Source organism: Lepidochelys kempii, chromosome 2 (genome assembly GCF_965140265.1).
Source record: "Lepidochelys kempii isolate rLepKem1 chromosome 2, rLepKem1.hap2, whole genome shotgun sequence".
Lineage (NCBI taxonomy): Eukaryota > Metazoa > Chordata > Testudines > Cheloniidae > Lepidochelys > Lepidochelys kempii.
The window spans coordinates 124,255,946-124,269,825 of NC_133257.1; the positions used below are offsets into that span (position 1 = coordinate 124,255,946).

General features: G+C 41.1%; 1 long non-coding RNA gene across 1 annotated transcript in view; it reads left to right on the forward strand.

Moving 5' to 3' along the window:
- LOC140907088 (uncharacterized) overlaps positions 1-13,880 on the forward strand; it is a 34,229-nt gene that overhangs the window by 16,793 nt on the left and 3,556 nt on the right. The window contains exons 3-4 of the long non-coding RNA XR_012157364.1: positions 6,892-7,022; positions 12,611-12,819. This is a non-coding gene — a long non-coding RNA (uncharacterized lncRNA). The remainder of the gene's footprint in view (positions 1-6,891; positions 7,023-12,610; positions 12,820-13,880) is intronic.

The following is a 13,880-nucleotide window of genomic DNA, read 5'->3' on the forward strand; positions in this document are numbered from 1 at the left end:
TGCATTTTATGTGCAGAATGTTCCAATTCCTTTACTTCTTATATGGCTGCTGGCTTATGCTGTTGAATTTTTTTTTTTTTGAGCATTTGTAGGATTTTTTTCTTTCTTTCTTGGGTACTTTGCAAGAGAAAAAGAGGCCATATATTTCACTCTTGAAAATCTGGGAGGAATGGAGGCATAAACCAATGAAAAATACAGTATGAGGAAGATTTGTAGGGGAGGCCTTCACGGATTCCAAAATTTTCACATTGAAAAATATGTAACAAAGGGCCTAACCTGTCAATAGGGTGGGTACTGTTGTATCTGTTTCCCCCCCACTTTAAAATGTGCAAAGTAGTGTCTCTAAATATTGGAGGTAGCGATTGATCTATTCACTCTTTTCACTTCTAGGGTAGTGTTTTCAATCTGGTGCATCCTGATCATGGCCAAAACTTGTTTCCGTGTATGATCTAGAGGTGATAGAAAAAAATCCCAAAGAAGTTCTTCCCCAAAAAGCATCTTTCTGTAATACCTACTTCTTCTCCCCACTGCAGAGTTGCCCTCTTATAGGAAGTTCTTTTTTTTTTTTGCCCAGCAGGCCTTTCTCAGGCTGTCCTTTTAACACTGTCAGAGCAAAGCAGCTGTATCCCAAAGGAAGGCATCACTGGCATTTCCTGGCATTGCATCTTTGTGGCTTCTAGCAGATAAGTATGTAGAACGTTTTCCCTCTCTTATTGTAGAGATGGCACATTCTCACCCTATATGGTAACCATTCAGCTGCCTGTTAGAAGTAGTTTCCAGTCTCAGTTAATCATATCGTGGACAACTGATTATATCACCAAACCAGCACTACAGCTGGCTTCGCAATGTGGCACAACCACCCATATAGCCCCACCAGTGTATTTGTGTAGCAGGTTACTAGTGTTTCTAGTACCATGTCCTCAAGAACTGCCCCAAGCAGGGTTAGATTACACAGTAGTTAAAATTCTACTGAACAAGACCCACTGCTGCTACCTCTGTCTGAGTTGCACCAGTGGTTACACCTGAAGAAAACAATGCTGTATTTACACTAGTGCTTCTCACTGTTATTAGCAGTCTCAGTAAAGAGGGAGAGGATCAAGTAGTCAGGTAGATGGAAACAACATCTCAGTGCTCAGACCACAATCCCTTCAGGTCCAGAGCTGAGGAGTATTGGTGAGGAAGCTTATAATGCTGCTGCCTATGCTGTACCTGTGCTGTAGATAAAGTGAGAACTTTATTCTTCAGGGGTACTAATCTAGCCCATTCTCACCTGTACAAAATTCACTTTGAAATAAATCAACAGAACTGGCTAATAACAATATTTCTTTAAAAAAAACAAGCAAATACCCTTGTCTTTGGGTATTTAATTGGTGACTCAAGTTCATTTTGTAAAGGGAAATCATGCCTCACCAATCTATTAGAATTCTTTGAGAGGAGTCAACAAGTGGACAAGAGTGATCCAGTGTATATAGTGTATTTGGACTTTCAGAAAGCCTTTGACAAGGTTCCTCACGCAAGGCTCTTAAGCAAAGTAAGCTGTCATGGTATAAGAGAGAAGGTCCTCTCATAGATCAATAATTTGCTCAAAGATAGGAAACAAAAGGAAGGAATAAATGGACAATTCTCAAAGTGGAGAGAGGTATATATAGCAGGGTCCCCCAAGAATCTGTACTGGAACCTGTGCTGCTGAGCATATTCATAAATGATCTGGAAAAGGGGGTAAATTGTGAAGTAGCAAAGTTTGCAGGTGACACAAAATTAATCAAGATAGTTAAATCTAAAGTTGACTGTGAAGAGTTACAAAGGGATCTCATAAAACTGGATGACTGGGCAAGAAAGTGGCAAATGTCATTCAGTGTTGATAAATGCAAATTAGTGCACACTGGAAAACATAGTCCCAACTATAAATACAAAATGATAGGTTCTAAATGAAGTTACCACTCAAAAAAGAAATCTTGCAGTCATCGTGTGGTGTTCTCTGAAAACATCCACTCAATGTTCAGTGGCAGTCAAAAAAGCTAACAGAATGATAGGAATCATTAGGAAAGGGATAGATAATAAGACAGAAAATATCATAATACCACTATATAAATCCATAGTACGCCCTGTCATAAATATAAAGGGAAGGGTAAACACCTTTAAATCCCTCCTGGCCAGAGGAAAAACCCTTTCACCTGTAAAGGGTTAAGAAGCTAGGATAACCTCGCTGGCACCTGAACAAAATGACCAATGAGGAGACAAGACACTTTCAAAGCTGGGGGGGGGGCGGGGAGAGAAGAAACAAAGGTTCTCTCTGTCTGTGTGATGCTTTTGCCGGGAACAGAAAAGGAATGGAGTCTTAGAATTTAGTAAGTAATCTAGCTAGATATGCGTTAGATTCTGTTTTGTTTAAATGGCTGATAAAATAAGCTGTGCTGAATGGAATGTATATTCCTGGTTTTGTGTCTTTTTGTAGCAAGGTTTTGCCTAGAGGGATTCTCTGTGTTTTGAATCTGATGGTATTTACCATCCTGATTTTACAGAGGTGATTCTTTTACTTTTTTTCTTCAATTAAAATTCTTCTTTTAAGAACCTGATTGCTCTTCAATTGTTCTTAAGATCCAAGGGTTTGGGTCTGTGTTCACCTATGCAAATTGGTGATGATTTTTATCAAGCCTTTTCCAGGAAAGGGGGTGTAGGGTTTGGGAGGATTTTTGGGGGAAAGACGTTTCTAAGCAGGCTCTTTCCCGGTTATATATTTGTTAGACGCTTGGTGGTGGCAGCAATAAAGTCCAAGGGCAAAAGGTAAAATAGTTTGTACCTTGGGGAAGTTTTGACCTAAGCTGGTAAAAATAAGCTTAGGAGGTTTTCATGCGGGTCCCCACATTTGTACCCTAGAGTTGAGAGTGGGGAAGGAACCTTGACACGCCCATACTTTGAATACTATGTACAGTTCTGGTCACAGTGTCTCAAAAAGATATATTAAAATTGGAAAAGGCACAGAGAAGGGCAACAAAAATTATTAGGAGTATGGAGCAGCTTCCATATTAGTAGAGATTAAAAAGATTGGGACTGTTCATCTTAGAAAAGAGACGACTAAGGGGGGATTATGACAGAGAGCTATAAAATGGTGACTGATATGCAGAAAATGAATAAGGAAGTTGTGACAGGGTCCCTGGGGTGAAACCTAGACTTAGGGAGTACTGAGCCTTCTGTCCCACCAACTAGGGGTATCCTTCTCATACTGTGATGCTGTGTCAAGCCACAAACCTCTGGCAGGTACTGCACTTATACAAACATACACAGGCAGGAACACACCCAACTGAGTAATATGATCTCCCAGCCATGCAGAAACCATCAATAGGGATGTTCCAGCCAATACCCCTCCCCACATCAGTTCCCCAGCCACACACCCCAGAATTGTTCCATCTTGCACTGGTCAGAAGCCTGGCCAATGTAAGTTCATTACCCAGTCTGCACTTCCTTCGAAGTGGAGAGGACATCACACTAGCCTTTGTAAACTGAGCTGAGATTTCCTAAGCACTTCAACCAAAACATACTGTTTTGGTAAAATATAAAACAGATTTACTAACTACAGAAAGATAGATTTTAAGTGGTGATAAGTAGCAAGCATGGAGATCAAAATTGGTTACTTAAGAAATAAAAATAAATTCACAGTCTGAGTTCTACAAACTAAACAGGATTTGAATCAAACAGTGGTACAAAAGGGTCACAGATCTCAATACACAGGCTGAGACTCTTTTCCAGCCTGAAGCCACTCTCCTCTAGTTCAAAGTCTTTGTCCTCCACATGTGTTTCTAGGTGTTGAGTTGTGGTGGGAATGAGGCCAACTGATGATATCACTTCCTCCTTTATAGTTTCTTCCAGCTTGCTGGAAAGATCTTTTGCTATGATGTGGGGAACAGGCTGTTTCCATTGGTCAAACAGTCTCCATTATATATGTGCTCCCTCTAAGAAGACACTTCTGTATACAGTTTCTGGGATAGTGGATTCTTTCTTTGATGAGTATTGATGAGCCATTTCCGGCTACTCCATTGTTGTACCTGAAAGGCTGGTTGTGGGTGTTCCTAACCTCAAACATATTTCAGTAACACACACATAGCAAAGCTTCATAACTTCACATACAGTGATAGCACATACAATCAAACAGAATATTAACGTTCAACAGCTCAAGACTTTTAAAATTATACCTCACAAGATATACTTTGTACAAAATGCATCATAATTATATGATACTGGTGAATATGGGGGTTCCAGGGTGCCACTCTGAGGTATAGAGTGTCACAGAAGTGTTATTTGCCCCTTCACATAACCGACAAACTAGGGGTCACCCAATGAAATTAACAGGCAGCAGATTTAAAACAAACACAAGGAAGCACTTCTTGACACGATATACAGTTAACCTGTGAAACTCATTGCCAGGGGTTGTTCTGAAGGCCAAAAGTGTAACTGGGCTAAAAAAAAAATTAGATAAGTTCATAGAGGATAGGTCCATCGATGGCTATTAGCCAATATGGCCAGGGATGCAATCCCATGCTCTAGGTGTCCCCAAACCTCTGACTACCAGAAACTAGAACTGGACGACAGGAGATGAATCACTCAATAATTGCCCTGTTCTGTTCACTCCTTCTGAAGCATCTAGCGCTTGCCCCTATTGGAAGACAGGATACTAGATGATTCATCTGACCCAGTATGGTAATTCTTATGTCTTTATGGGACTTTGTCTGTTTGCCTGTAATAAGTAAAATGCTAAGTAGATGTAAATGAATATAAACACTTAGATCTAGTTGGCAGATGGATTTAATTGTAGATGGGCGCCTAATTGCTCTCTGTGCTTTGAAAAACTCTTTCTTGATTCAGTGTTTGTGTTTTGAGAAGTGCACAGTTTTTGTACTGGAGGGATACAGCAAATATGCTATGTGAGTCTTTTCTAAAAACAAACAAACAAAATTGAGCTCCAGCTTATTGCTATTGTGTAGATGTCCCCAAAGCAAAAATATGCCATGTAAGAATCAAAGTCAATTTTGTCACCTTATCCTTGTCCCTGTGCACCATGTTTGTCTTGTGATTTGAAAGATTACAACCAGCTTTAATTAGACAGAAACCCAGAATAGCCCAGTTTCTCAGAAATTTTGTGATCCTTTCCTTTGAGAATCTCATGGGAAATTACCCCCCCCCACCCCGGCACTGCTACACATGAAGAGAGACAGTATCTTACATCAACATCATTTCCTAATGTTTGTGGTTTGCATTTGTTACTCTGCTAGAGTAGCCTTGAAGAATCATGTTTCTGTTCTTTCACAAGACACTAACAATAGGCTGGTCTAATTTGTAGTGTGCTGCCAATTTGCACTGAACTAAAGATCTTCAAGAATAGTGAGTGAAAAAGAACCAAAGGAATACTTTTGTCTTCTCTTTCAATAGCAACCTTTTGTTTCACTTCTCGGTCAACATTTTATGCATGAAACAGACCCAGGACATGCCTACTATGCAATTAAGCTTCAGTTCTTAATGAATCTTTGGATTTCCTGGCTGAATGGTCCTTTATATATATATATATATATATATATATACACACACACACACTTTTTTCCATTTAATGTATTGTTTTACAAAATAAAGCAGAATATACATATGTTCTGTTTTATTTTTTAAAACAATACATTTCATGGAAAAATTGTGACGATACTGAATCTCTAAAAGTGACTTAGTTCTAAAGCTCTTGAGTGAAATAAAAAGAGTGAGTTTCGCAGTGATCAGATTAAGGGAATGTGACCACAATATGCAAAAAAAAAAAAAAAAGAAGTCAGTCTTATCTATCCACTGAATTACTTATGTGGCACACATCACTGGAGTATCTGAGCACCTTATATGTTGTGGGCTTTTTCTATTCATAACCACTTTCTAAGCAGCAGAAGAAATGTGTTGTGTGCTGCAGAGGGAGCAATATCTAGCACACTAGCGGGGGGTCAGTTGTGCTCCCATTGAAGTCTATGCAAATTTTGCCATCTATGGGAGTTGGCTGTTGCCCCAGAATTTTGAATTTAACTAGCCTGCAGCCAGATTTTTTGGGGGAGGAGGAATAGAGGTTGGGGTGAGGTTGGTTAACAGGAAGAAAAAATCCCCTAACACCAATGATATTTTAAATTTTCTTTCACAACATGCAAGCATGCCTCTGTTGGATCTATTCCTGTCATTCCACCCCATTACACAAATCTGAATAGTTCTCAGATCACAATGCTTTTCTCTGGGAGGTGTTTTTTGGGTTCAGAAAAGTATTAACACTAAATATAGCCACCTCTCAGGAAGCATGAGCAACATCATGCTACTATAGTTAATTGTTGGTTGATGTTTTAGTATTCGGGGAGCATGGATTGTATTAACTGCCCTCCCCCGCCCTTTTTTTTTTATTATGCCTGTAACTAGAATGAACTTTGCTTTGAACTAAAAAGCCTATGACAGTAGTATGGAGAAAACGTACAGTTAAGCACAGAATGCAGAAAAAGGACTATTGAGAAAAACTGCCTAGATAAGGATGTGTTTGTGAATTTGACGTGAAGAGATTTTTCACCTGATGATCATGGTGGCATGCAAGCTACAGGTAGCTGGCATGCAAGTTTCATAGTGATTCATAGTACGACCTTCAGCCGAGATAAAGCCTCCTTCCAGTAGAAAGCTTATTGATCAACTTGGGGAGCAGAGATAAGGGAGATATTAGACATTAGGTACAAGGATGCTATGCAAACAAATTTCAGTACACCAGCAACTCACCATTTTCCCCCTTCTTTCCCTCACTAATTACATGAAGTTTCTTTGATTTATCCGGGCCTTTGAGGTCTGGTCTGGAAATGTCTGTCTGTCTTGTGAGATTTCTGATATTTTCTCTTCCAGCCAAGCATAAGAACAGCTTCTCTCTTTGTATTTTGGCATCTCCACTTCTAGTCCCAGCTGGAACTAGGAAATCGGCTATCAAATGAAAATGAACAATAATGAGGACAAGGAAGAATTTTAAAAAAAAAAAAGTAAGCAGACTTGGAGAAGGTTCATGGTTTGTGTTGTCTCTGTCTTCTTCTTCTGAGCTGGGTCCTGATATTGCCAACAACACCCCTGTGAGTAATTCCACTGATTTCAGAGTTACTCGCATGCATAGGTGACCAGAGGGTATGGCCCATAGTTTGCAGTTCCTGTTTAAAAGGAAATACAGTAATGAATTTATCTTGTTCTGAATGCAGCTGGGTTGGGGAAGGTGAGTAGGTAAGGTGGATACCTCACTCTTTTATTGTGAAAAGAACAAGTGACCTGCAAGCCTTGTGATTTTTAGACACTGTTTTATTGGGGTAGGTTTTCATCAGGCTGGTGAGTTTGGAACTGCTTGTTGTCTAGGAATTCAAGTCCCCATGGGGAAAAACTCAGAGCAGCTTTAAATCGTTCAAATGTTTAAGTGGTATTATTCATGGTATAATACACTACTTTGGTGTGTGCTTCATAGCTCTGCCACTGTATCTTCTGTCGAACAATTTCCAAAAGTCCTGCATCTGCAAATTTATATTCAAGGAAACCACTGTAACAGAGTGAAATTAAGTAATAATTGAAGTAGATAATAGCAGCTTCAGCACAAAGGGTCTTATTTGGGTATATTTTTAGCAGTTGGTATACCATGTTAATACAATAATACTAAATCACTGAAGGGGGCAGGGGGAGGCAGTGTTGCAGAGGATGTGAGAAGGGAGAAGAACAAAGGGGACTTTTCTCCAATCAAATGCAAATGAAAATGACCCTAAAGATTCTGGGCACACACAGTCTTTCTCCTGACAATGAACATCTTCATGCAGTGAAATCCATTTTTTGAGACTCATTAGCAAGTGCTGTGATCTTGCTTATTTTCTATAGCAGGGTCTGGTTATTTCAAATTGATTAGGAAGCCTCTGATGTGTGAGAGCGAATCACTTGGGTTACTCTAGGTATTTCTGTAATTGGTTACCATGCTTAATTACAAATGTTTCAGCACAACAAATACATCCTGAGCTAGATTTTCACTGCCTTTCAATTGTTGCTTTTAGTATATGGTGGTGTAAAAAAAAGACAGTGAAGAGAAATTAAACATCTAGAAAGTGTGCTTTTGTTCTAAAAGAGGTGGAGATATACCAGTTGATGGATTAATTTAAGATGTAATATCAATAATGATTTTAAAACAGAAGAACTAGACTATTGATCACCTATTTCAAGATAATTGACTACCAATGTTACCAGTCCATTCTGGGTGTAATTAGGGCCCCTTCCACACAGCATCTTTTTATTGTTCCACTAATTGGGAAGGGCTATGCTTAACTAAAAAAACAAGGCCTGATTCTCTCTCATTTAGATTGAAATGCCATTTCTGTCCTGGTGTGCGTGTCAAACAGTGTAATCCAGACACTGGACATTGGCAGCAATCTGCAACGTCAGTGGGATCTCCATGATGGAAAACGGCCACTGTGACTTGTGAGGCAGGTGATTGTGTGGTTTGAGTAGGAAACATCATAATCTTCAGTGGAAGAGGAAGCACTCTAAAGCATGGTCTTGGTTTGGGCAGCTGCTTCTGCTGAGGGACTGTGGGACAACTTCCGGGAGGCACTGCTAAAAATATAATTAGGCAAAGAGCTGGGACACAGTTGTGGATGCAAACTGACCTGTCTAACTTGTTTAAGCTGATTGTGCCCTTCACTGATTACAAAATCACACTTCCAGCTGTAGTGTAGATGGGTGCCTAACTAGAACAGGGAGCTAATTGTTCCAAGTTCTCATCTATATCACCTGACTCTGAGGCCGGCAGACCTTGGTGTACTGAAACAGCTCTTATCTGGGCTCACCAAACATAATCAGGAGAAGAAAATACAGTGTGTTTTGTAAACAGTGCTTTTCATACTTAAGGTGTATCTCAAAGTGCTTTGCAATATTGCAAAATATTGTAGTGAGGAGGCAAATTGAGCTTCCATTACACTCTCAGCTCAGCTATGCTCATTCATAGTTTTGGACATTAACATCTGTTTAATTAAGGGGGTACGGTTGTGCCATGAGATTTTTTGTTTTGTTTTTTACCTCCATAGTTACACCTGGTAGGCAGAATAGTCCTCTTTAATACCTCAGCCAAGGGACAAAAGTTAAAGTGACTTTGGCCCAGTATACCTCTCTGACACTACCACCCCTTCCCCCCCCCCCCGAGATTCACATGCTTGGATGTCTTTTCATTAGATAAGCAACCTGACTAGAGCTGTGTGAAGCATGCAGGGTGTGGTTTGCAACTGGTTTCAAAATGAGCTCTGCCATTTTGTTCTCCCATTGGGAGAGAACCAATTCCTCCAGGTTCACTTTGCAGTTGGACTTCAGTGACCTCCAAATTCTAAAAAAGGGGGGAGGGGCTGAGGAGGGGAACATCACCTTCCTCTGCAAAGTCCCTTTTTTATTTCCTCCCAACAAGCTCCAGGACCTTACAGTAGATATCTTGTTTTGAGAGGGTGTGCATTTGTCCTATCTTTGACCTTCCTCTAAGATCTATCATCACTATCTCTCAGTCTTTGAGCTGGGAGTGTCACATGAGGTGTGTTAACTTTTAGCAAACGGTGATCATACTCTCTCTTGCCTGGTGACTGTGTCAGACCTTTAACTTAGGCTAAGTCAGAATGGATTGTGACTGTTCTTCCACAGTTCTACATTTGATAGATGACATCATGTAGTTAAGGAGATATTGGACCCATTTATTAAAGAAATCTGCATTGGCCCATGCAGATATCTTTCTTTTGGCATGAATGTGACGAAGAGAGAAGAAATCTTTACATGTAGCCTTTGATATCAATTGTAAATTGTGATCACACCAGTGATGCTAGCTCACAGACTAGAAAGAACCATAAACCTTAAAAATATTCAAAACTTTAAATCAGAGGCTTATGAAAACTTTCATGCAGGCTTTTAAAAAATAAAAACAAGCCCAGAAAGCTTTTTTTCTCTCTAGCAGTGATTTCAGTTCTTGTTGTCCAAGGTATTCTCAACAGCACTTCAATTAAGCCTCTTTGCCGGTGTCTACGCTAACATTTTCTTCAGATTGCCTACCATTGCACCAGCACTGATTCCACTCCCTTTTATGGCAGCAGTAGTGAAAGGACTAATATAGGCCAGCTGCAATCATTTTAACCACCATATCACCTAACTTTGGTGATGTCACAGTGAGCATTCTACTGGTGACTAATCTATGCTCATGCTACGATTGGTAGAGCTGCACCATTAAAGTAGTAAATTTTCAGGAAAATGCTAAATGACTCAAGGTCTGTCAATCATACAATCATTTGGCAGATAAAATTAGCTACAAAAAGCACATGTTCAAGGAAACATGCTGACCTTGGAGAGATGCTCTATTGAGCCAATGGAGTGGTACCCACTTACTCCAGCAAAGGTTTTGTCACCCAGTCCTTAGTTACACTCATAAACTCATGAATTCTTAGAGTTGCAGATGGGTGTACACAGAGAGAATCTGGTCCTTTAGATGTACTGGAGAATAAAGAAATTACTTGTAACCCTTCTCATTCAAGAAGCATTGCTTCCATGGAGGAAGAACTTGATCTAAAACTTTCATATTGGATAGTGGTGCTTCAGAAATACTTCTGAAGTCTAAACTAAAGCACACAATATGACAAGGATAGATTGGCTGGATTCTGTTCTTCTCTCTCTAAATGTACATACACCCCATAAATATCAAAGTGAGCTATTCACATGTAAGAAGAGGACAACAGACCCCAACATATGACTCCCATTCATGTTAATGGGAGGGGAGGATAGACTCCCTAAGAGTCAGCCTTAGGTTTGGCAGGGGGCCTGTACAAATAAAGTGAGATGTCTTGGTGGGGAGGTCATTGGGTTGTGTAGATGCCTGCTAAGAAGGATGTTGACAGAGTGAACCTGCTTCCAGCACAGGATCCCACGCAGCCTCACACTTCGCACATGTCTAAGGCTGGCCCTACATGCCAGCATGCTCAGCCCTTGCTGGAAGTTAATAGGAGTCAAGGGTTTGGATCCAGGGGGAGAAAAGATCCTTTTGTCTTTGGGTGAAAAGCACTCCAGCACTGGATTTGCAGGATATACACTACTAAAGACAACCATGATTCTTATTAAGAGGGAATATTGTCTCGTGGCTAAAGCATGGGACTGCAAGTCAGGAGACCTAGACTATATCCCCAGCTGTGCAAATGATCTGCTCTGTGACCTTGGGCAAGTTGCATCATTGAATACTTTCAAAAGAAGCCATATATTTTGTGTTCCTCAGGAGCCCAACTTACGGTAACTTTGGGCTTAATTTTCTGGGGAGCTGAGCACTCGCAGCTCCCACTAACTTCAATTGGAGTTGAGTGCTGAGCTCTCCTGAAAATTGGGCCCCAGGTATTTCATGTTAGACACCCAGGAGTGTAGTCACCCAAAATCAGAGGCCTCACCTTTTTGTATCTTTGTTCCCACAATAAAATAGGATGATATTACCTATCTAACTGGGGTATCCTGACCCTAAGATAATTTACATGAGATCCTGGAATGGTAGGTGCCATATAAATAGGGCCCTACCAAATTCACAGTCCATTTTGGTCAATTTCATGTTCATAAGATTAAAAAAATTGTAAAACTCATGATTTCAGCTATTTAAATCTTAAAATTCACAGTGTTGTAACTGTAGGAGTCCTGACCCAAAAAGTAGTTGTGAGGGGGTCACAAAGTTATTGTAGGGGGGGTTACAGTACTGCTGCCCTTACTTTTGTGCTGCTGCTGGCGGCAGCACTGCCTTCAAAGATGGGCGGCTGGAGAGTGGCAGCTGCTGGCCAGGAGCCCAGCTCTGAAGGCAGAGAGGCCACCAGCAGGAGTGCAGAAGTAAGAATGGCATGGGATGGTATGGTCACCCTTACTTCTGTGCTGCTGCCTGCAGAGCAGGGCCCTCAGTCAGCAGCTGCCATTCTCCAGCCGCCCAGCTTTCAAGGCAGCAGTGCAAAAGTAAGAATGGCATGGTATAGTATTACCACCCTTACTTCTGCGCTTCTGCTGGCAGGGTGCCACCTTCAGAGCTGGGTGTCCGGCCAACAGCCACCATTCTCTGGCCACTCAGCTCTGAAGGCAATGCAGAAGTAAGGGTGGCAATACTATGACTCTCCTGAAATAACCTTGTGACTCCCCCTGCAACTCCTTTTTGGGTCAGGACCCCCATTTGAGAAACGCTGGTCTCCCCCTGTGAAATGTGTATAGTATAGGGTAAAAGCACACAGAATAGCAGATTTCACGGGGGGGGAGGGGGCAGGGGGAAACCAGATTTCACAGTGCATGACACATTGTTCATGGCTGTGAATTTGGAGGGCCCTACATATAAGTTCAAAGTATTATATATTTTACAATATTTGTTTGATTTATTTAATTTCATTAGACATATAACCTACACAAATAAAATTGCTTTTGCAGATTTGTCTTGACAATGACCTGTTGGTGATATTAATAAGACCACAAATGGCAGCAAGAGAGAAAATATTGGAAGCCAAATGTCATTAATAATAACTGCAATATTCTTAGTGTTAACAAATTATCATCTGCATACATTTTTAATTAATAGGAGTATGAACAGCAGTTTGGCTGTCAACGGGCATCAGTATTGATGTGTGCAAGTGAAATACTGCAAGACAGAGGAGATCAAAGGGGGGAGAATAACTGAAAAGCAACAAGCAGCTGTGGATGATGAGTCATCGTTTTCTAACCAAACTTCTGAGAGCATCATGTCTTTGGATCTAGACTGCTGAAATGAGAAGAAGTATTTGAATCCAGGTGAAGTTAAGAGAACCTTTTATATAGCAGGGAAATAAACTTTGTATTGGATAGTGGGTTTTTTCTGATGCTGGAATTTAGCTGGTCATTAATTGCCCCACAAGAAAAGATATAATAGAAATACACATGAGTAAGGGGATAAAGGAGGAAAAGAACAGTAAATAAATTGGGTATCTCAGAACAGAGAAAGCTGGTGGATCTGCTTACTGAGCCCAGAAGGAGGAATTGTCACAAAGCAGCCCCACTTGGAGTGCCCCTGTGCAGCACTTTCCCTCCTTCAGAGTCACCAGAAACTGTCCAAACAGTCTTTCTTAGGGTATGTCTATACTACCAGCAGCGATCAATCCAGCGGGGGTCGATTTATCACGTCTAGTCTAGACACGACAAAAATGACCCCTGAGCGTTCTCCCATCAACTCCTGTACTCCACCAGCGCGAGAGGCGCAGGCGGAGTTGATGGGGGAGCGGCAGCAGTCGACTCACCGCGGTGAGTAGATCTAAGTACGTAGACTTAGTTCCATAACTTAGATCGATTCCCCTCCCCCCCCACCAGGGTAGACCAGGCCTTAGTGTAAATGTCCTTAGTGGGTGTTACATTAGCAACGAATGAAGCTGAACGTAGGTTTAAGTTGTCTCAGTGGAACTTTATCAAACCCTGTGCACTGCTCTGCTCCTGTGACTATGCTGTTTCCAGCTCAACTCCTCTGATTGTATTTTTCTAGTATCCCCTCAATATCAGTCCCTCCAGGAAACTTGGGGCCCTCTAACTCCATTTCCACTGATCCTGATATATCTTCCCTGTTTCACAAATATTTTTAATATGAACATTAAAAACAAATAATTGATGCCCAGACCATATGTCCCTTCAGCAAGAGGTTGCTAGCACATAGCCAAGTTGGAATCTTGTTGTCATGCTGTTGGATCACTTGTCCCTTCTTGCGTAACTCCCTTGTATGACCTGGGTGCCACTGCACCCCTCATGACTACCTTATTCTGCTCCTTCTGGTGTCTCTCTAACAGCTGGATCTTCGGAGGAGTGCCTGGATCCAGGGCTGGTAGGTC